This window comes from Quercus robur, chromosome 5 (assembly GCF_932294415.1).
Source record: "Quercus robur chromosome 5, dhQueRobu3.1, whole genome shotgun sequence".
Classification (NCBI taxonomy): domain Eukaryota; kingdom Viridiplantae; phylum Streptophyta; class Magnoliopsida; order Fagales; family Fagaceae; genus Quercus; species Quercus robur.
The window spans coordinates 57859230-57880620 of record NC_065538.1 but is presented as its reverse complement, the minus strand read 5'-3'; the positions used below and the strand labels follow the sequence as shown (position 1 = coordinate 57880620).

Sequence of the window (21391 nt, the reverse complement as noted above, 5' to 3'; positions counted from 1 at the left end):
ATTGGAATACTTTTTATTTGGGTCCAATTGACACTCTCTCTATATTAGGTGGGATTGTAAAATCATAGGATTGTAGGATCCAGATTGGGATTTTGACAACCATGCACCAAACTATATTTGATAAACTAGCAGTCATAGCTTTGCTTCCATCCTCCCAACTCTTCTCCATGATAATGCTTTTCTACCTACAATATTTAAAAAATGAAAAACCACATTAATCAAACAAGAAATTGTAATTAAGATGTCATGTACTCCTTTGGCTTATGGAACTCAATGCATCATTTATCACTCCATGCACCAACCATTTCAATCTCAAGCAAAAACATAATTAACGGAACTTTTTATCACCAAAAAAAGAAAAAAAGAAAAAAAGAAATTACAGCATTATTTTTATTTATTATAAGTGTGTGTATATATATATAAATCACTATTTATTATAAGTATATGAGTAGCATACATCTTAGAAGTAAATATGTAATTTTGTAGTAGAGGTACAATATCATAAATCAGCAAAACTTAGATATAGTTCCTTAACAATCATACCTTATATTTCTAAATTGAATTGAATTGTACCTAAACACACTTTTCTAAGTTAACAGGCACTCATTCAATAGGCCTTGAAATGAAAATCTCACCGTTCACTCTATTCTTTCAAGAGGAGAAGGTGCATATATACAGCACAATGTTTTTTGCTATTCTTATTTTAATAGTCGAAGCAACCAGCTCCTAGCTCATATATATAAGATTCAAAAATACATTTCGAGTGAAAGTGACACCAACTTTGAAAGTTCAAAAACGTGTATAAACACCTTTGAACGTTTAGACCCCCAAATTACAACTTAACCAATTCAAGCTTTATGTCAAACAACTAGTGTGCGAAAACTTAACATAAGCTATAAACAGAATTGAAAATCAATCTAAGCCAATTATAAATCACATTCATAGCAGAAAATAAAAGGCAAAGCTAAAGGGAAGAGAGATGCAAACACAAGGACAACACACGATGTGTTATCGAAGAGGAAACCGAAGCCCTCGGAGTAAAACCTCTCCGCCGCCCTCCAAGCGGTCAATAATCCACTAGAAAATGTAGTTGGGATACAAGGACAGCAATAGACCCTCCAAGCCTAATCTACCCAGTGCACCTAAGCCCTCCAAGCTTCTTGCTCCAACGAGGTTGCGTCGAACCTTTTTCTTTTCTAGCTTACCGGATTCCGCTACTTGACCATAGCATCAACCAATGTAGATTGGTTCCTTCCTAACTGCTTCCCAAAGCACCAAATAAACCTTCTCACAGATATGGGTATGGTGAGAAAAGGATTTGGCCAAGAACCTCTCAAGGATGTATCAATGGAGAGGAAGAGAGTAGAGGAATTTGAAGAGTCTCTTAGGTGAAGATTGTGGATGAATCAATCTTGTTTTTCTCTAGGGTTTCTCTCTCAAAATTCTCTCTGGAGGCTCTCTTTCAATCGTGGGTAAAAGGGGTATTTATACTGGAGTGGGAGAGGAATGTGAAACGTCAGGTTTTACAAAACAGGGGTGGCTCGCGGCTTGACTAAGTCGCGAGATCCAGTCGCGAGTTAACCGTATGGCCAGTTGTCCTGTTTTGTCCTGTAGTGCTCCAGCTAGCATGACTGTTCATCTTCCAACATGCTTGGCACGTGTGCTGCTTCTGGCGGCTTGCAGCTACGAGTCACCCGCGAGTCCCAGCCGCGAGTCTCTATTTTCTTGCACACTTTTGAGCAATCTTCACTCTATCTCACTCACTACCCTTACAACAAGCCCACCTAAATACAGGGTTACTAAATGCTGAATTACAAGCAAATTTGGCACGGAATAAAGCCAATTAGATGGTTGAATAAATTCAACCTTACAAACTTCAATCTCTCCACAATAACTTTGGACTTTGCAAACCACACTATATTTGTGAGGGTATAACTCAGCAGTTCCATTCTCCACTCCTACTGCCATTAAATCCTCCACATAGTTGTTACAAATGGAAAACTCTTCTAGTATGTGAGGAAGGACAACTTGTATAGGGAGATTTACAACCAAGCTGCAGAGTATATGTATTGTATCACTTCACCACGAAACCCAGCCTGCAAAATTAGCAAGAGAATCCGGTGGGAGAAACCACCTATAGGGTGGAAAAAATTGAACACTGATGGCTCGGTTATAGGTTGCATGGAGCAGGCTGGATGTGGAGGAGTAGTTAGGGATGAGCATGGGAATTGGGTTGCAGGTTTCACAAGACATGTAGGAACAACCAATAGTTTTGCTACTGAACTTTGGGGGCTTAGGGATGGTCTTATGTTGTGTTGTAGCTTGAATATCCCCTACCTTATTGTTAAGATAGATGCCAAAGTGGTTGTGGATGTCTTTCAAAATTCTGACTATGTAAATCATATAATATCTCCTATTTTGGATGATTGCAGGCATTTGATGACCATATTTCAGCAAGTTCAAGTTAAACATTGCTACCGCCAGGCTAACCAGTTCACTGATTTGATGGCTAGACTAGGGGCTGACCAAGAGCTAGATTACATTATGTTTGCAAATCCGACTATGGACTTAGCTAAGGCTTTGGAGGATAATTGTATGGTGTCTTTTTTAACAGACTTTGTACTAATTTGGATGTAGATTTTAACAAAAGTGAGTTTGACATAAAACTCAATATCCTCAAAATCAAGTTATATGTAAATTTTTAATTGAAACTTGACTTTAGCGAAGTCGAGGTTCCCTTATGTAAGGTTGAATTTATTCAACCATCTAATTGGCTTTATTCCGTGCCAAATTTGCTTGTAATTCAGCATTTAGTAACCCTGTATTTAGGTGGGATTGTTGTAAGGGTAGTGAGTGAGATAGTGTGAAGATTGCTCAAGAGTGTGCAAGAAAACAGAGTGTCGCGGCTGGGACTCGCGGCTTCAACCCGCCAGAAGATGCACACGTGCCAAGCATGCTGGAAGATGAACAGTCATGCTAGCTGGAGCACTACAGGACAAAACAGGACAACTGGCCATACGGTTAACTCGCGACTTAGTCAAGCCGCGAGGTCAAGCCGCGAGCCACCCCTGTTTTGGAAAAACCTGACGTTTCGCATTCCTCTTCACTCCAGTATAAATACCCTTTTAACCCACGATTGAAAGAGAGCTTCCAGAGAGAATTTTGAGAGAGAAACCCTAAAGAAAAACCAGATTGTTTCATCCACAATCTCTACCTTAGAGTCTCATCAAATTCCCTCACTCTCTTCCTCTCCATTGTCAAATCCTTGAGAGGCTTTATACCAAACCTGGTTCTCACCATTATCATCTCTGTGAGACAGTCGTTTGGAGTTCTGGGAAGCAGTTAGGAAGGAGCCAATCTTCATTGGTTGATGCTACGGTGTAGTAGCGGAATCCGGAAAGCTAGAAAAGAAAAAGGTTCGGCGCAACCTCGTTGGAGCAAGAAGCTTGGAGGGCTTAGGTGCATTGGGTAGATTAGGCTTGGAGGGTCTATTGCTGTCCTTGTATCCCAACTGTATTTTCTAGTGGATTGATTACCGCTTGGAGGGCGGCGGAGAGGTTTTTTGCCGAGGTCTTCGGTTTCCTCTTCGATAACATATCTGGTGTTATCTCTGTGTTTGCATCTTCCTTCCTCTCTATCTCTGCCTTTACATTATCTGCTGTGGTTTATTTTGTTGTGGCTTAGATAGTTGTTTAATCAATTCTATATTATAGCATATGTTAAGTTTCCGCACACTAGTTGTTTGACATATTGCTTGGGTTGGTTAAGTTGGTTTTTGGGGGTCTAAACGTTCAAAAGTGTTTTTGTACACGTTTTTGAACTTTCAATTGGTATCAGAGCAGGTACACAGCTGTTTGGTTTCATTACCATTGTGTGATCCTTGACTCCCTTTCTTTTTGAGATGGATAGGTCTCAATCCCTTAATGCACCTCCATATTTTGATGGAAGTAATTATGCGTTTTGGAAGGTTCGTATGAGAGCTTTTTTATGCTCTATTGATGAATCCGTGTGGGATGCTGTTGAGATTGGTTGGACCAAACCTGAGGCAGCCAAATCCACATGGGATAAGGCAGCACTTGCTGCATCTAATGCTAACAGTAAAGCACTAAATGCTATTTTCTGTGGTGTGTCTCAAGATGAATTTCACAGGATTTCTCACATTACCATTGCCAAAGATGCATGGGAGATTCTGGAAACAACTTATGAAGGCACGAAGAAAGTGAAAGATACCAAGTTACAAATGCTGACCACTCGGTTTAAGGAGCTCAAGATGAGTGAGGATGAGTCTTTCGACTCTTTCTATGGGAAGTTAAATGAAGTGGTTGTCAGTAAGTTTAACTTGGGGGAGAAGATGGAGGACTCAAAGATTGTAAGGAAGATCCTCCGATCATTGCCGGAGAGTTTTCGTGCTAAAGTGACAGCCATTGAAGAGAGCAAGGATCTTGACGACATCAGAGTACAAGAGCTGGTCGGTTCTCTGCAGACTTATGAGATGTCGCTGCCCAATCAACGGAAGAGCAAATCCCTTGCTCTAAAGACCACTAATGAGAAGGTGGAAGATCAAGGCTCATCGGGAGAAGATATGGTGGACAAGGATGTAGCCTATCTAGTTAAAAATTTCAAGAAGTTTTTGAAATTCAAAAACAATGGAAAATTTGATGATAAGAGAAAATTCCAAAATTCTGGAAGGGAGAAGAGGGATTTCAAAAGGAAAGATGGAAAAGAATCCCAATCCACACAAGGTGTCACTTGTTTTGAATGCAACGGGCATGGACACTTCAAGAAGGAATGTCCTAATTATTTGAAATCGAAAGGCAAGGTGTATGCCACGACCTTGAGTGATTCAGACTCGTCCGACTCAGAATCTGAAGAGAGCTGTGATGGAGAAGGGAACTATTCAGCTTTCATGACTATTGCTCATGTTGAGTCATCGGATGAGTTAAATTTGCTTGTACAAGACCTTGGAGAACATAGTGATGATGAATCACTAAGAATTGTTGAAGAATCAGAAGCTGAAGAAGAAGAAAGCACAGCAACTCTTCAAGAAAATTACAGCTCACTTTTGGACAAATCTGGTGAATACACAAGGGTGGCCAAGGCTGCTGTGAGAAAGATGAAGAAGGCTGAGGAGGACTACAAAAGTCTCCTAATCCGGTATAGGGAGGCCAAATGCGAGATTGAAACTTTGAATGGTGAGCTCTCCGAAGCTTACACTAAAGTGAGATTTCTTGAAAGTGAGGTTGTTCAAGCAAATGCAAAAATAGAAAGGGTCACCACCAAGAAGCTAGATGATGTTATATCATCTCAAAAGAGCTTCTCAGACAAATCCGGACTGGGATATACCGGAGGAAGTAGTTCAACTGGAAATGTCACTAAAGAAGTGAAGTTTGTAAAGGCCAAAGATCCAGTTGTAGCTGACTCTACTGGTGTGAAGCTCAAGGTGGAGGAGAAGAAGAATGTGGTGGACCAACGGATGCTGAATCATCGTAATCAGTCTGTGGGCAGGTCTGAATCTCGTGCCAAGTCACGTCCTCGACCACAAAGAGGTCCTAGAGGAATGTATGTGTGCCATTATTGCGGACTTCAAGGGCACACTCGACCAAATTGCCAAAAGCTGAGAGCAAAGAACAGTGTAACTCCTCAAAGGTCAGGAGGACCAAGAATTGATAGGAGAACTTGGGCAGGGGATCAACCTAGAGAGCAAATTGGAGATCCCGGAATGATGGACGTGATGAAGATGATTGGTGCATTCACCAACTGCTTGGAAAGCTTCTCACGAAGGTTTGAAAGCCCTAACTCCCGTACCCAATCCTTTAAGGAAATCACCCCAAACGCAAGTGACGTGTGGGTGAAAAGGGGTACTCATGCATAAGCATTACAACATGTCCATGCATTAATACTTCCTATGCTTTGTGACTATGTTTGTTTGGTATGCTTGTTGTTTTTGATTTTGGTTGTTTGTTTGTGAATATTTCTTAAGTGTGTTTTATCAATCTTTTTGTTTCTTGAGTCAAAAATCCAAAAATTACATAAAAATTTGAAAATCAAAAAGCTTGATTGACTCTGTTAAGTTTTGTCTTAAAACTCGTTTTGCCTTGTACCTTTGTGCTAATGGCTTTGTGCATTTTCGAGCATTGCTTGTTTTCATGCACTCATATCACTATGGGAAAAATCTTGAAATCTATGTGATTGTTGTAAATAGATCTTCAAGCTTGTCATGAATGATTAGTGAATGGTTATGTTGATCTTGAAACATGCATAGACTTGTGTCTATATCTCTTCCCACTTTTTATTTTTGTTTTGCTAAAAAGAGCTCACAAAATGTAAATCTCCAAATGAAAAGAGATATTGAGCTGCAAAAGCCTGTCGCACATTCTAGTATTTGACTAGGAAAAAGGGTAAGCGACCTTATATTAAAAGTGAAATTTCTTTCAAAAAGGCCAAAGGCCTGTTCTTCAAAGAGAAATGTTATATATCCCTCTCACAATGAGAGATGATTGTCTCAAAAAGATCAAAAAGATCATATGTTATGATTGAAAGTGGAGTCAAATGAAAAGCTCCAAGTTATGTTATCAAGTTATGTGGGAGGTCATATATTCATATTTCTATAATTGAGATTGGTCACATGATCTAGTGCTAATTGTGTATGCCTTGGTTGAATTGATCATTGAAGCTTCACATTAGACAAAGGACTATTTCATTGTTGATATCCACACACAACACACAAGTTTATGTTCGATAAATGCCATATTCATTTGTGTGATTGTACTTGATAAAATGTGTTTTCACATGCTCAATCTTTGTTAATTCAAGCAAAAAAAGATTTTTGAGTGTTTTAGGTGTTTTTGGAAAGTATTTTGTTGAAAAATCTGAAAAATTTCAAAAAAAAAAAAAAAAAAAAAAACTGTTTTGCCCTGTTTTGGCGGCTCAGTCGCGGGTGTGTCAAGTCGCGAGACTCAGTCGCATCTTCGCTGGTCAGTTTTGGCGACTTGTTCGCGAGTGGAAGGTTCAGTCGCGAGATTCACTCAGAGATTTTCGCGGCTCAGCTCGCGACTCACTCGCGGGTAGACCTTCCAGTCGCGAAAAACACTTAGAAAAATTTTTCAAAATTTTGTTCTTGAGTGCTTTGGCGGCTTGAGCTGGCGACTGTGTGGCGACTTAATCCAGTCGCGAAAATCGCGTGTTTTGCAGAAACAGGAGCAGTTTTTAAACTTTTTCAGTTTTTCCCTCGAATTTTTGTGACTGTTCATCTTCTCTCTAAACACTCTCCCTCCCAAACACTCCGTGCTCCCTTTTCCAATCTCTTGTGTTGCACTCTTGCAGCTCAAAATCGTCAAGTTACAGGTATGGGTTTTCTGATTTTCACTCTTTTCTACTTGATTCTGTGCTTTTACCCTTGATTTTTCGCATATGATTGAGTTTCTGAAATGGGTTTGTGTTTCGGTCTCTGCTCCTTGTTCTTGCTTAGCTTGTGGATGCTGTTGCTATAGTGTGTGTTAAATGATTGTCATATGCTTTTTGCTCTTCATCTTGTGCTTAGCTATGTGTTTCTTGTATTTCAATCTGATCTTTGATCTTTGAGGTTGTGAGTTTTACTGTGCTAGATTTGCATGTTCTAGTGTGTCTATCTGTGGGTAGCTTCTGTTTGGATCAATATATTGTTTGAGTGTCATATCATTTTTCCATTATCTGCCTCAATGTCATTTATCTGCCTTCAGGATAGTTTCACCATGTTGTTCATGTGTTTCCTATCCTAGGCTTGGTTTATCCATATGTTTGAACTAAATAGCTTGCTGTTTAAGTGTTTGAAGTTCATTTGTTTGGTTGATATCTCTCTCTGTTTACTACATGGTTCTGACTGGTTCTGCACATATATTGCTATATGTTGTTGTGGCCTTTTCTGATTGTTCACAGATGGCACCTTCACCTCAGAAGAAGAAATCTACTGCGAAGAAGGCTGACAAAAGACTTAAGATGGATTCTAGATTGTTTAGGTCAGTCCACCACTTTGAGAGATACAAGGATAACTTCTTGAATGCAGGAATCATTCAAGAGAGATTTGTGGATTTGGAGGACTTAAGGCAAACTTTTATTCCCGGTTGTTTTGAAGGAAGAGGATGGGAAAAGCTTCTGAGTGGTTTTCCTGTTGTGTGTGAACCCTTAATTAGGGAATTCTACTCAAATGCTGTGATAAAGGATAATGAATTGAGTTGCTGGGTGAGGGGTAAAGAGTTTGTCTTAGATGCTCATGTCATAGATGATGCATTAGGGCTTGAAGGATTAGATGATGAAGAATTTATCAATTACAAGGATAGGAGTGTGTCTATTGAAACAATTCAACAAAGGATAGGTGGACAGAGAGAAGGGAAATGTTTGAATACCACTGCCTTTCCAGTGGACATGAGGTGCCTTACAATAATTATGATGTTTAACCTCTATCCCATTAGGAAATTGACCACAATCAACTGTGCTAGAGCAGTCTTTCTGATGGATCTCAAGGAAAAGAACTTCATAGACATAAGTTCCCACATTTATGACACCATTGTGGATGAGACTAGAACAACCTCTAGGCCTAAATTGATCTTTCCAAGTTTGCTTATGAGGATTTTTAGGAATAAGGGTGTTCCAATCCCTCAAGACATCAGTCCCATGTCTACACCCTCTGCAATCAACAAGCTCACCTGCAAAAGGATAAGTGTTAGGCTTCCAGGAGAGGAAGATGAAGGTGATGAAGGAGAGGCTGCTCCAATGGAGACTGAAGCAGAGGCAGCAGGGCTTGCATCAATTTCAACACCTAGGAGAAGTGGCAAAAGACACAGAGCTTCAACTTCTGCAGACACACCTCCAGATGCTTTCCAGATCATTCTGGAAAGGCTTGATGGGATCAGGGCAGTCCAAACTGAGCATTCAGACAGGATGAGAGCCATGCAAGACCAGATTGATGTCTTGGCTGCTACACTTGACAGCTTCACAACTCAGCATGACAAGTGACCCTTTGGCCATTCCATGTCAAAAAGGGGGAGAAAGTTCATTGATGATTGAGAAGCAGAAAAGCAGCTCTTAAGGGGGAGTAATTAGTTGAGGGGGAGTAATGTGGTTATATATGTTTATGATTTGGGTATTTTAGTGTTTTTTTATGGTTTTGATACACTGTGTTTTGGTGTACAGCTGTTTCTAACTCATTTCATAGACTCTTGGTTTAAACTTTAATATATGTTGATGATGTTTTTCAGGTATTTGTTGGTTTGTACCCATTTGCTTTTGTAAGCTTTTAGGGTTATTGTTTAATGCATAGTTTGTAGGCTTTATGGTATGTACCATGCTTAAGTGCAGCCTTTATGCTATGTTGAAATCAGTACTTAATCTAAATGTTCTGCATTTTGGTCTATGTACTGTCACTCTTGTGCCCTTGTAGGATTGTTCCTAGATGCATATGCCTTGTGTGCTATGCATTGGTTGAGTGTTGAGCATACAAGTGTCTTGCCTTGTGCTTGTTAACTTGTATGTCCTTGTGTTCATTCCAAGTGTGAATGAGCACTGTGATCACTACCTTGTGGTGTTCACTTGGTTGATCAAGCCATGGTTTGTTTATTAACTCCATCTTTACTTGATCTCATATTGCCTGTTTCATATGCATTTATAATTTTCTGCTTACAATGATCATCGTGTATTGTTGTGTTTCAGGAGTTTATGTTCATATGATTCAAGTGCTTCACAGCTTCTAGAGTTAGGTGTGAGTGAGTTTTGATCAACTGTTCTCAACTCACATGTTAAGTCTAGAGTCTGTTTTAGGGTTTTGTCACGGAATAGCCAAAGGGGGAGATTGTAAGGTTGAATTTATTCAACCATCTAATTGGCTTTATTCCGTGCCAAATTTGCTTGTAATTCAGCATTTAGTAACCCTGTATTTAGGTGGGATTGTTGTAAGGGTAGTGAGTGAGATAGTGTGAAGATTGCTCAAGAGTGTGCAAGAAAACAGAGTGTCGCGGCTGGGACTCGCGGGTGGACTCGCGGCTTCAACCCGCCAGAAGATGCACACGTGCCAAGCATGCTGGAAGATGAACAGTCATGCTAGCTGGAGCACTACAGGACAAAACAGGACAACTGGCCATACGGTTAACTCGCGACTGGAACTCGCGACTTAGTCAAGCCGCGAGCCACCCCTGTTTTGGAAAAACCTGACGTTTCGCATTCCTCTTCACTCCAGTATAAATACCCTTTTAACCCACGATTGAAAGAGAGCTTCCAGAGAGAATTTTGAGAGAGAAACCCTAAAGAAAAACCAGATTGTTTCATCCACAATCTCTACCTTAGAGTCTCATCAAATTCCCTCACTCTCTTCCTCTCCATTGTCAAATCCTTGAGAGGCTTTATACCAAACCTGGTTCTCACCATTATCATCTCTGTGAGACAGTCGTTTGGAGTTCTGGGAAGCAGTTAGGAAGGAGCCAATCTTCATTGGTTGATGCTACGGTGTAGTAGCGGAATCCGGAAAGCTAGAAAAGAAAAAGGTTCGGCGCAACCTCGTTGGAGCAAGAAGCTTGGAGGGCTTAGGTGCATTGGGTAGATTAGGCTTGGAGGGTCTATTGCTGTCCTTGTATCCCAACTGTATTTTCTAGTGGATTGATTACCGCTTGGAGGGCGGCGGAGAGGTTTTTCGCCGAGGTCTTCGGTTTCCTCTTCGATAACATATCTGGTGTTATCTCTGTGTTTGCATCTTCCTTCCTCTCTATCTCTGCCTTTACATTATCTGCTGTGGTTTATTTTGTTGTGGCTTAGATAGTTGTTTAATCAATTCTATATTATAGCATATGTTAAGTTTCCGCACACTAGTTGTTTGACATATTGCTTGGGTTGGTTAAGTTGGTTTTTGGGGGTCTAAACGTTCAAAAGTGTTTTTGTACACGTTTTTGAACTTTCACCTTAATTTATTTATTTTTTTAAATTAAGTGGAAAAATATGCATAGAACTCAACATTGCTAATGTTGAGTTCCACTTGTAACTCGATTATTTAAAATCGAAAATTGAGTACTAAAACAACGACACAAACTTAAATAGTTTCAAAACAAGGACATTATGCTAGATTTTTTACAAAATAAGGGCAAAAGCCCAATATCCCCTATATATATATTGCACATCAAGATTTGCTTTTCATGCTCTACATTATCCCCCAGTCTCTCCTATCAATTACCTCACTGTTTAAGTCTAAATGTCTTTTCTAATGGCTCCAAGCCACATAAGAAATTATACCTTTTGGAGAAGTATTTATGAAACTCTTAATAAGGTACATAGAATGTAACAAAGAGACATGATGTTATGATGTATCCCGTGGCTTGCCCAATGAAGTCATCAGCAGAGAATGCGTCCTTATCCATGATGTTTAGAATAAGTTTGTATTGGTCTCCTTGTTTGGATGCTCTACCCTGAATGTATTTTTCTCATTCCACATTGGATATCCACCTTGACCTACACCAATAATGGTATATCTCATTATTTCTAAAGAAGAGGCTGTGACTATAAGCAGCATACCCTATACATATTTGGTTTGGTGCAGTCTTCAAACAATTTAAAATTTGAACTTTAGAGGCAAAATCTTAAGGAACAAATGCAAGACTCTGATTTAAAAGCAATCCTCTCCCTTACTCTCTCTCAATCAAATTATATGTTCTGGAACCCTAGTGCACGAATCCTAAGTTGGACCAAGTTATCATAGGTTGAAACAAAAATTACTATTAAGTTTTCTCGTAACTCTATAGTTCGAGAGGTGTCAAGCTAAGTATCGAGATTCATTTATTCTCGATAGATCAACAGGTAGAGAGAGGTATCAAAGTCTTGTTTTCTTGAATAGTTTTTTGTATAGTCTTGTGTCTTCAAATAATACCAATTGGACAATCCTTGAACACACTTAAACTAAGATTCAACTACATATAAAGTGTATTTCATCATGTGTTTGCCAATATGCAAAAATATGACCTTAACAATCTCCCCATTTAATAATTTGTTGACAAAACAACAGGAGTAAATTGAATGTCCTAAAATATATTCTACTCAAATTACATGAAAAATAACCTAATCTAAACATTTAGTCTCTTGAAGAAATTTGCAAAAAGAGAGCTCTAGTATTGATCTAGTTTAAAAACCTATCTTTCAATGCGTTGAGTTCAAGTACACTTAGTATAACTCTAAGTAATATTACATCGAATAACTTGATATAAAATACATGTTTTAAAAATCTCACCCTTAAATTACACGCTTTATATGTTCTTTATATTTATACCAATTTTCATGTTAATTGGATATTATTTATCATTCAATCCATAAACTCATCTTTTATGTATTATTTTAAACTACAAAAACTTGAATTTAAACAATTTATTGTTGACATGATCATTAAAGAATTAGTTATGCAGGTCTCTTCCTATTTATTTTATTGAACCTTATCATCCTAACAAATTCTTCTGGAGGGGGCAATTTTATGGTGAGAATGATGATTTAAAACTTTTTTCATTTTTTAGCTGTGCGGCACTTGAGTTACTTCTTCAAAGTAAAAAAATACGATGTTAAAGTTATAAGTAAATCATAATTTTTTAAAAGTAAATCAAAGTTATACCGGTCTATATGATTTACTTTTTCAAAGTAAACTCTTAAAAGTAAACTTGATGCAATGTTTGAAAGTAAAAAAATATGAGTAAATCATATGTCGATGCAAAGTTTACAAAACTCTGATGCAATGTTTAAAAGTAAACATTTCATATCAAAGTTATTCCGGTCTATATGATTTACTTATATTTCTTCAAAGTAAAAAATATAATTTACTTCTTCAAAGTAAACTTTTTTTCATTTTTTTACTTCAAAGTAAACATTGCAAGTTCAAACTTCAAAGTATACATTGCCCATCATATTAAAGTTATGTTGGGGTTTAGGTTAAAGCTATTCATATTTTTCTAAGCGCATCAAACTTCTTTTATATGGACCGGTATAACTTTGATATGAATGTAGTTGCTTCCATAACATTGTCAAAATAAAGACATATATCTCCAAAATCAATCAGAGTCGGTGAAATACCTCCCATTAATAATAGTGCAATATAAGGAACAATTAAATTTGAGTTTATTTATATGTTATGAAGCACTAAGGTACAAGAGAATAGATAGCATGTTCTCTCAGTATTTGCAAGTATACATAGATTTCTTCGTAAAAAGTATATTTTCTTTAGCAATCAACTATTGGAAGTTTTCCCTTTGAAAATCCTTCCAAGTCCATAAAATGTTAATGGTCCCCTGTAAATAAAGGTTGCCACCAAACCCAGTCCTTCCTTTTCCGCATTGCATGAAATATGAATTAAGAAATATGGAAGTCAATGCCTTTTGTTATAAGAAATAGCCTTTCTTGCCATTGCGTTAATGAATTTCTACATCGTAGACAATCTTTATAAATGGATTGGGCACTCCTTTTTTTTTTTTTTTTTTTTGAAAAAATATGCTCATTTACCCATCCATTGGATCTCTCATCAATCAATTCATTGACAATTTCCATAGCTTTCGAGATTGCCAGTTGCCAACTAGTAGTGATGTTTGAAAACATTGTCAAAATGTCTACCACTAATCTTGAACTGGGAATACGAAGTTGAAATATAATTAGTTTCAGTTTTACTCCTCCTTAGGCAGGTTTGATGAAGAACTGATTGATTTACAAAAGGGGCCAGTGATATTTGATATCATCCACATTTTGCTTGCTTTCTTAAATCTTATAATTAGGGGAATGATTATTTGATTATTGCATGCAAAGTTGCATATCTTTGATTAACTTTTTCCAATGAGTCCATCTTGATACAATTGTCGCCATATTCCTGCCCCATAAGTATTTGGTGTACATAAGTTGAAACAGTCCATCATCGATATAACGAGAGTACTCTCATTGTAGCCTTTTACTGACAATATGTAAATAACTAAAAAATTTATCCCAAGTCTTAAATTAACAAATGCATGTCATTTTCATAAAGACAAATGCAAATATTTTACTTTTTTCACGTTCCCATTTCCCTTCCGTTTGGCGAGATGGGGGCGACAAAAAGGTATAAAAGCCATGAATTAGTTCAATACCTAGGAAGCAACAATCTTTCAATTGAGTTCAATAATAACAAATCTAATTTACTTCATACGTTTTAGCAGTAGCATTCTAGCAAACAGAGACAAAGTAAACATTGTGTTTTTTTTTTTTTTTAATCCAATTGTTATAACAAGTGCAGTAGAGAGGGATTGGAACCTTGATTCTCCTCATAAAGGAGAAAAGGTAATGTCAATCACTAAGTTACAAGGCTGGTAGCTAGACATAGTAAACAAGGTAGAAAATCCAAACGCAAAGAGCTGATAATTCCCCCCTCTGAACTTGTAAGTTGTAAGCCATTATGAACTTTAGAGATGGTAAGAATATTACACCTGCAATTGAAAAGGTTCTCAAAGGATGTAAGGTTGAATTTATTCAACCATCTAATTGGCTTTATTCCGTGCCAAATTTGCTTGTAATTCAGCATTTAGTAACCCTGTATTTAGGTGGGTTTGTTGTAAGGGTAGTGAGTGAGATAGAGTGAAGATTGCTCAAGAGTGTGCAAGAAAACAGAGAGTCGCGGCTGGGACTCGCGGGTGGACTCGCGGCTGCAAGTCGCCAGAAGCTGCACACGTGCCAAGCATGCTGGAAGATGAACAGTCATGCTAGCTGGAGCACTACAGGACAAAACAGGACAACTGGCCATACGGTTAACTCGCGACTGGATCTCGCGACTTGGTCAAGCCGCGAGGTCAAGCCGCGAGCCACCCCTGTTTTGCCAAAACCTGACGTTTCACATTCCTCTCCCACTCCAGTATAAATACCCCTTTAACCCACGATTGAAAGAGGGCTTCCAGAGAGAATTTTGAGAGAGAAACCCTAAAGAAAAATCAGATTGCTTTACCCACAATCTATACCTTAGAGTCTCATCATATTCCTCAACTCTCTTCCTCTCCATTGTCAAATCCTTGAGAGGCATTATACCAAACCTGGTTCTCACCATTATCATCTCTGTGAGACAGTCGTTTGGAGTTCTGGGAAGCAGTTAGGAAGGAGCCAATCTTCATTGGTTGATGCTACGGTCTAGTAGAGGAATCCGGGAAGCTAGAAAAGAAAAAGGTTCGACGCAACCTCGTTGGAGCAAGAAGCTTGGAGGGCTTAGGTGCACTGGGTAGATTAGGCTTGGAGGGTCTATTGCTGTCCTTGTATCCCAACTGTATTTTCTAGTGGATTGATTACCGCTTGGAGGGCGGCGAAGAGGTTTTTCGCCGAGGACTTCGGTTTCCTCTTCGATAACACATCGCGTGTTGTCTGTGTGTTTGCATCTTCCTTCCTCTCTATCTCTGCCTTTACATTATCTACTGTGGTTTTATTTTGATAAGGCTTAGATAGTTTATAACCAATTTCATATTATAGCATGTGTTAAGTTTCCGCACACTAGTTGTTTGACATATTGCTTGAGTTGGTTAAGTTGTATTTTTGGGGGTCTAAACGTTCAAAGGTGTTTTGTACACGTTTTTGAACTTTCAATTGGTATCAGAGCGGGTACACTGCTGTTGATTTCATTACCATTGTGTGATCCTTGACTCCCTTTTGAGATGGATAGGTCTCAATCCCTAAATGCACCTCCATATTTTGATGGTAGTAATTATGCTTTTTGGAAGGTTCGTATGAGAGCTTTTCTGTGTTCTATTGATGAATCCGTTTGGGATGCTGTTGAGATTGGTTGGACCAAACCTGAGGCAGCCAAATCCACATGGGATAAGGCAGCACTTGCTGCATCTAATGCTAACAGTAAAGCACTCAATGCTATTTTCTGTGGTGTGTCTCCAGATGAATTTCACAGGATTTCTCACATTACCATTGCCAAAGAAGCATGGGAGATTCTGGAAACCACTTATGAAGGCACGAAGAAAGTGAAAGACACCAAGTTACAAATGCTGACCACTCGATTTGAGGAGCTTAAAATGAGTGAGGATGAGTCTTTTGACTCTTTCTATGGGAAGCTAAATGAGGTGGTTGTCAGTAAGTTTAACTTGGGGGAGAAAACGGAGGACTCAAAGATTGTAAGGAAGATCCTTCGATCATTGCCGGAAAGTTTTCGTGCTAAAGTGACAGCCATTGAAGAGAGCAAGGATCTTGATGACATCAAAGTACAGGAGCTGGTTGGTTCTCTGCAGACTTATGAGATGTCGCTGCCCAATCAACGGAAGAGTAAATCTCTTGCTCTAAAGACCATTAATGAGAAGGTGGAAGATCAAGACTCATCGGGAGAAGATGTGGTTGACAAAGATGTAGCCTATCTTGTTAAAAATTTCAGAAAGTTTTTGAAATTCAAAAATAATGGCAAATTTGATGATAAGAGAAAATTCCAAAGTTCTGGAAGGGAGAAGAGGGATTTCAAAAAGAAAGATGGAAAAGAATCCCAACCCACACAAGGTGTCACTTGTTTTGAATGTAACGGGCATGGACACTTTAAGAAGGAATGTCCGAATTATTTGAAATCGAAAGGCAAAGTGTATGCCACGACCTTGAGTGACTCAGACTCGTCTAACTCAGAATCTGAAGAGAGCTGTGATGGAGAGGGGAACTATTCAGCTTTTATGACTATTGCTCATGTTGAGTCTTCGGATGAGTTGAATTTGCTTGTACGAGACCTTGGAGAACATAGTGATGATGAATCACTAGGAATTGTTGAAGAATCAGAAGCTGAAGAAGAAGAAAGCACAGCAAATCTTCAAGAGAATTATAACTCACTCTTGGAGAAGTCGGGTGAATACACAAGGGTGGCCAAGGCTGCTGTGAGAAAAATGAAGAAGGCTGAGGAGAACTACAAAAGTCTCCTAATTCGATATAGGGAGGCCAAATGTGAGATAGAAACACTGAATGGTGAGTTGTCCGAAGCTTACACAAAAGTGAGATTTCTTGAGAATGAGGTTGTGCAAGCAAATGTTAAAATAGAGAGGGTCACCACCAAGAAGCTAGATGATGTTATATCATCTCAAAAGAGCTTTTCAGACAAATCCGGACTGGGATATACCGGAGGAAGTAGTTCATCTGGAAATGTCACTAAAGAAGTGAAGTTTGTAAAGGCCAAAGATCCAGTTGTAGCTGACCTTACTGGTGTGAAGCTCGAGGTGGATGAGAAGAAGAATGTGGTGGACCAACGGATGCTGAATCATCGTAATCAGTCTGTGGGCAGGTCTGAATCCCGTGCCAAGTCACGTCCACGACCACATAGAGGTCCTAGAGGAACTTATGTGTGCCATTATTGCGGACTTCAAGGGCATACTCGACCAAATTGCCAAAAGCTGAGAGCAAAGAACAGTGCAACTCCTCAAAGGTCAGGAGGACCCAGAATTGATAGGAGAATTTGGGCAGGAGATCAATCTAGAGATCAAAATGGAGATCCCGGAATGATGAACGTGATGAAGATGATTGGTGCATTCACCAACTGCTTGGAAAGCTTCTCATGAAGGTTTGAAAGCCTTAACCCCCGTACCCAATCCTATAAGGAAATCACCCCAAACGCAAGTGACGTGCGGGTGAATAAGGGTACTCATGCATAAGCATTACAACATGTCCATGCATTAATACTTCCTATGCTTTGCGACAGTGCTTGTTTGATTTGTTTTGCTGTTTTTGATGTTGGTTGTTTGCTTGTCTTCTTGTGAATATTTCTTAATTCTGTTTTATCAATCTTTTTGTTTCTTGTGTCAAAAATCCAAAAATCACATAAAAATTAGAAAATCAAAAAGCTTGATTGACTTTGTTGAGTTTTGTCTCAAAACTTGTTTTGCCTTGTACCTTTGTGCTAATGGCTTTGTGCATTTTCGAGCATTGCTTGTTTTCTTGCACTCATATCACTGTGGGAAAAATCTTGAAATCTATGTGATTGTTGTAAATAGATCTTCAAACTTGTCATGAATGATTAGTGAATGGTTATGTTGATCTTGAGACATGCATAGACTTGTGTCTATATATCTTCCCACTTTTTATTTTTGTTTTGCTAAAAAGAGCACACCAAATGTAAATCTCCAAATGAAAAGAGATATTGAGCTGCAAAAGCCTGTCGCACATTCTAGTATTTGACTAGGAAAAAGGGTAAGCGACCTTATATTAAAAGTGAATGTTCATTCAAAAAGGCCAAAGGCCTGTTCTTCAAAGAGAAATGTTATATATCCCTCTCACAATGAGAGATGATTGCCTCAAAAGATCAAAAAGATCAGTTGTTATGATTGAAAGTGGAGTCAAATAAAAAGCTCCAAGTTATGTTATCAAGATGTGTGGGAGGTCATATATTCATATTTCTATAATTGAGATTGGTCACATGATCTAGTGCTAATTGTGTATGCCTTGATTGAATTGATCATTGAAGCTTCACATTAGTCAAAGGACTATCTCATTATTGATATCCACACACAACACACAAGTTTATGTTCAATAAATGCCATATTCATTTGTGTGATTGTACTTGATAAAATATGTTTTCACATGCTCAATATTTGTTAATTCAAGCACAAAAAGATTTTTGTGTGTTTTAGGTGTTTTTGGAAAGTATTTTGTTTGAAAAATCTGAAAATTTCAAAAATACTGTTTTGCCCTGTTTTGGCGGCTCAGTCGCGAGCCTCAGTCGCATCTTCGCTGTTCATTTTTGGCGACTTGTTCGCGAGTGGAAGGCCCAGTCGCGAGGTTCACTCAGAGATTTTCGCGGCTCAGCTCACGACTCACTCGCGGGTAGACCTTCCAGTCGCGAAAAACACTTAGAAAAATTTTTCAAAATTTTGTTCTTGAGTACTTTGGCAGCTTGAGCTGGCGACTGTGTGGTGACTTAATCAAGTCGTGAAAATCGCGTGTTTTGCAGAAACAGGAGCAGTTTTTAAACTTTTTCAGTTTTCCCTCGAATTTTTGTGACTGTTCATCTTCTCTCTAAACTCTCTCCCTCCCAAACGCTCCGTGCTCCCTTTTCCAATCTCTAGTGTTGCACTCTTGTAGCTCAAAATCGTCAAGTTACAGGTATGGGTTTTCTGTTTTACACTCTTTTCTACTTGATTTTGTGCTTTTACCCTTTGATTTTTCGCATATGATTGTGTTTTTGAAATGGGTTTTTGTTTCGGTTTATGCTCCTTGTTCATGCTTAGCTTGTGGTTGCTGTTACTATAGTTTGTGGTGATGATTGTCATATCCTTATTACTCTTCATCTTGTGCTTAGCTGAGTGTTTCTTTTATTTTAATCTGAACTTTGAGCTGTTGAGTTGTTTCTATTGGTTCATTTTGAGGTTGTGAGTTTTACTGTGCTATATTTGCATGTTTTAGTGTGTTAATCTGTGGGAAGCTTCTGTTAGGCTCAATATACTGTTTGTGTGTCATATCATTTTTCCATTATCTATCTCAATGTCATTTATCTGCCTTTAGGATAGTTTCACCATGTTGTTCATGTGTTTCCTATCCTAGGCTTGGTTTATCCATGTGTTTGAACTGAGTAGCTTGTTGTTTAAGTTTTTAAAGTTCATTTGTATGGTTGATATCTCTTTGTTAATTACATGGTACTGACTGGTTATGCACATATATTGCTCTATGTTGTTGTGGCCTTTTCTGATTGTTCACAGATGGCTCCCTCACCTCAGAAGAAGAAATCTACTGCAAAGAAGGCTGACAAAAGATTAAAGATGGATTCTAAACTGTTTAGGCCAGTTCACCACTTTGAGAGATACAAGGATAACTTCTTGAATGCAGGAATCATTCAAGAGAGATTTGTAGATTTGGAGGACTTAAGGCAAACATTTATTCCCAGCTGTTTTGAAGGAAGAGGATGGGAAAAGCTTCTGGGTGGTTTCCCTGTTGTGTGTGAACCCTTAATTAGGGAATTTTACTCAAATGCTGTGATAAAGGATAATGAATTAAGTTGCTGGGTGAGGGGTAAAGAATTTGTCTTGGATGCTCATGTCATAGATGATGCATTAGGGCTTGAAGGATTAGATGATGAGGAATTTATCAATTACAAGGATAGGAGTGTTTCTATTGATACAGTTCAACAAAGGATAGGTGGGCAGAGAGAAGGGAAATGTTTGAATACCACTGCCTTTCCAGTGGACATGAGGTGCCTTACAATAATTATGATGTTCAACCTCTATCCCATTAAGAAATTGACTACAATCAATTGTGCTAGAGCAGTCTTTCTGATGGATCTCAAAGAAAAGAACTTCATAGACATAAGTTCCCACATTTATGACACCATTGTGGATGAGACTAGAACAACCTCTAGGCCTAAATTGATCTTTCCCAGTTTGCTAATGAGGATTTTTAGAAGTAAGGGTGTTCCAATCCCTCAAGACATCAGTCCCATGTCCACACCCTCTGCAATCAACAAGCTTACCTGCAAAAGGATAAGTGTTAGGCTTCCAGGAGAAGAAGATGAAGGTGATGAAGGAGAGGCTGTCCCAATGAAGACTGAAGCAGAGGCAGCAGGGCTTGCATCATCCTCAACACCTAGGAGGAGTGGCAAAAGACACAGAGCTTCAACTTCTACAGACACACCTCCAGATGCTTTCCAGATCATTCTGGAAAGGCTTGATGGGATCAGGGCAGTCCAAACTGAGCACTCTGACAGGATGAGAGCCATGCAAGACCAGATTGATGTCTTGGCTGCTACACTTGACAGCTTCACAACTCAGCATGACTAGTGACCCTTTGGCCATTCCTATCAAAAAGGGGGAGAAGTTCATTGATGATTGAGAAGCAGAAAAGCAGCTCTTAAGGGGGAGTAATTAGTTGAGGGGGAGTTGCCAAAAACAGAAACTTTGTTTATATATGTTTATGATTTGGGTACTTTTAGTGTTTTTATGGTTTTGATACACTGTGTTTTGGTGTATAGCTGTTTCTAACTCATTTCATATACTCTTGGTTTAAACTTTAATATATTTTGATGATGTTATTCAGGATGTTGTTGGTTTGTACCCATGTGCTTTTGTAAGCTTTTAGGGTTAATGTTTTATGCATAGTTTGTAGGCTTTATGGTATGTACCTTGCTTAAGTGCAGCCTTTATGCTATGTTGAAATCAGTACTTTAATCTAAATGTTCTGCATTTTGGTTTTTGTACTGTCACTCTTGTGCCCTTGTAGGATTGTTCCTAGATGCATATGCCTTGTGTGCTATGCATTGGTTGAGTGTTGAGCATACAAGTGTCTTGCCTTGTGCTTGTTAACTTGTATGTCCTTGTGTTCATTCCAAGTGTGAATGAGCACTGTGATCACTACCTTGTGGTGTTCACTTGGTTGATCAAGCCATGGTTTGTTTATTAACTCCATCTTTGCTTGATCACATATTGCCTGTTTCATATGCATT

The 21391-nt window shown here is 38.7% G+C and overlaps 1 pseudogene; it reads right to left on the bottom strand.

Moving 5' to 3' along the window:
- Nucleotides 1-110: 110 nt before the first annotated feature.
- On the bottom strand, nucleotides 111-11491 carry LOC126728422 (16 kDa phloem protein 1-like; annotated as a pseudogene).
- Between the last annotated feature and the right edge of the window lie 9900 nt (nucleotides 11492-21391).